Below are 3,344 nucleotides of genomic sequence, written 5' to 3'. Positions count from 1 at the left end.
ATCACCCCGGTAAAGTAAAATTTCTCCCTTACATACGAGGGGAAGTCAATAAGTTCATAGAAGTGGGTGCTGATATATCCTTGGTGATGTTGTCATTGGTGTCATTATTGAGTTGATTCATCTGTGACTCTGTATACTGATACCCAACCTTCCTCGAGCATTTACTTGAGAGTTAGAGCCTTTAAAAGACGATTACCCTGCACAAATCATGGAAACCTCCAAAACTGAGTTTCGTGCAGTTATCAAGTTTCTCACTAAAGAAGGTGTGAATGCAACCGAAATCCACAAACGCATCATCAATGTGTATGGCGAGGAAGCCCCTCAATATTCCACTGTGGCAAAATGGTCAGCTGAGTTTAAGCGAGGTCGCAGCTCCTTGGAAGATGACCCACGGTCAGGAAGACCTTCTGAAGCCATTACAGAAGATACAATTGCCCGGATCCAACGCTTAATTATGTCCGATCGGAGAATAAAGGTGGACGAGATAGCTTCAGAGTGTGGCATTTCACATGGAAGTGTTTGCACAGTGATCCATGAACACCTGCACATGTCCAAGGTATCCGCAAGATGGGTCCCTCGTAACCTAAATGCACATGATCGTCACCAGAGAGTTGAATCCAGTCGTGAGCTGTTGGACATCTACAACGCTGATCCTGATAACTTTCATGCTCGTCTGGTTACTGGGGATGAAACCTGGATTCATCACTGGGATCCCGAAACCAAACAAGAATCCATGCAGTGGAAGCACAAGCATTCTCCTGCACCCAAGAAGTTCAAAACACAACCTTCTGCTGGCAAGATCATGGCAACCGTTTTCTGGGATTCAAAGGGTGTGATTCTCATAGACTATAAACCACCTAAAACTACGATCACAGGGGCTTACTATGCTGACTTGTTGAAAAGATTGAGAGCGGCCATCAAAGAGAAGAGGCGTGGGAAGTTGACAGCTGGAGTCATGCTTCTCCACGACAATGCACCAGTCCACAAGAGCCGTGTTGCACAAGCTTCTCTTCAACAATGTGGCTTCGAACAACTAAACCATCCCCCATACAGTCCAGATCTGGCCCCCAGCGACTACTACCTGTTTCGCAATTTGAAATCTCACTTGCGTGGAACAAGATTTGCCAATGATGATGACCTCAAGGCAACAACAGAGGCGTGGCTGAGGGACCAATCTGAAGACTTCTATTTCAAGGGCATAGACAGTCTCAAAGACAAATGGGCAAAATGCATCGAGGTTCAGGGAGACTATATTGAAAAATAAAACCAATATCACAACCATTGTGTTCTGTTTTATATCGAGTTCTATGAACATATTGACTTCCCCTCGTATTTTATTCGCGACAACCCATTCAACTAAGTTTGAAAAAGTGAGCGCAGCTTATTCTGCCTCCCACTGGTAAAGACCTGTCGAAGTAAAATTTGTTTTTGAAGTTACACCCAAGCAAGCTGAAATCAGCTGGTGACACAGGTAAACGCCTGTCAGTGTTGTCACAACCCCTAGTGTACAGTACACAACCCTGTGTACTTAAAAGAACCCACAAATCCGTTGGTATATGACCAGATGGTGGCCGCATGAATACGTGCAAACACCTACGAGTAGTTGCGGGTACAGCAACGTGCAGTGAACTTGGACAAAGTACTGTGACTATGTGTCATAGTCCACCCAGCTGTGAATGGGTACCTCGTTAGGATGACAGAGTTACAATAAACTCGGTGCGCCAAGTGTCAGCAAGAGTTGTATACTCCCAGGGAGTTGAGATTGAAATACGATGTGCTGTTGAGATTGACATCCAGTGATCGAGGAAAAAAATACCAGCGCCTTGAGCATGCACTGGTGCGTGGTTATGTGCGCTACATAAATGTCCTATATTATTAGTATATTATATTTTTATATCAGCCTTTGCAAGAGAACATCCTTCCCCGAGCTTCTGAATCATTTGTACTCAGTCTGCCTTATCACATTTTGTGAAGTGAACAGTTTCATCCAGGTCTGGTATATAATCATTGTGTAGGAAAGATGATGTATGAGACGATATTCTCCAGGCAGTTTTTTCGGTACTCCCGCAATAGCTGATAGTTTTAGATTATCAAAGGGTCGTGAATCAAAAGGTCCGGCGATTCTTCCCATGTATACTTCTTTCTCCAAGGTTGTTCAACAACTTCTGCAAGCTCAATACTGATTTAAGATTTTGACAAGCTGACGATTTACAAGGGCCCTTGTAGTGGAGAGAAAAACCATTAACAAACCCGGATACTAATCCTGCGGTTGCAGCAGTGTCAGGGTAACTTGAACACAGCTGTCTCAAGTTCTCAGTGTTAATTGTGTCCTGCCTCTGTACAGCAGTGTGCTGACTGCTAGCTCTTTGGGTACTTTTTCCATAAACTTGGCTCCTTGGCTCAACAACACATAATAGACCAAAGGGTGAGTGAGTGAGTTAATATTTAACGTCACATCGGCAATATTGCAGCCATATCGCGACGAGAACAATTTAAAATTACACTGCATACCAACATCCTTTTTTCGAAGAACAGTACAACCACTAGTATATCACAGACATTACTTTAAAAGTAGAAATTAAATTTTAAAAAGTTTAATTATAGAGGACAATACAATATAAAAATGGGCTATAGATTGCCAACAACAGAGGGCAGATCACCATACGTGGGACCACAGATCAACGGAAAATGATGCAACAGTAATATCACTATCGCTTGAACAAAACAATCTACAACAGCGTATCTGAAATCTGATACTCGTACCATGTGAGTCATGTAACGATCATGTGAGCTGAATGATTGGAATTCACTGCATCAGTGATGTCAGCAGGCTCATGAATGTTCATGTAACTGTCTCAGTACTACAGATAAACTGTCGCCACATGAACACACTGTGGTATAAACACAATATTACAACCATCTTACACGCATGATAAGGTCGTTCCTGATTCTGAGTGTGCACATCGTCACGAATATAAAATATACCTGTATGATAGTTATGGTTTCTAGGCATGTGGAATTTTGTCTGGGTCGAGACTATTTATTTACGTTCTATGGAGAAATGACACGTGAACGACCCTTACAGCATGCATTTTGACTGTGTGATTACATTATTTTGATTGGACAAGCCAGTGTGCGCCTTCCTTGTAGTCATAACTTGAAATAGGGTGGGTGCTGCACAGGTACAGACAATGTAATGCACGTGCAGCATGGGATCAGAGTGCAGTCGTGTTCGAACATTGATATAAGTAGGGTGTAACATGGTGGTTATCTGCAGAGTGCTTTTTGTCTGTTTCAAGAGAGTATGATGCGGTTGTTATCTGAACAAAGTTCACGTCCTGACT

This window comes from Haliotis asinina, chromosome 2, assembly GCF_037392515.1.
Source record: "Haliotis asinina isolate JCU_RB_2024 chromosome 2, JCU_Hal_asi_v2, whole genome shotgun sequence".
NCBI lineage: Eukaryota > Metazoa > Mollusca > Gastropoda > Lepetellida > Haliotidae > Haliotis > Haliotis asinina.
The sequence above is the reverse complement of the archived record's forward strand: the minus strand, read 5'-3'. Positions refer to the sequence as shown.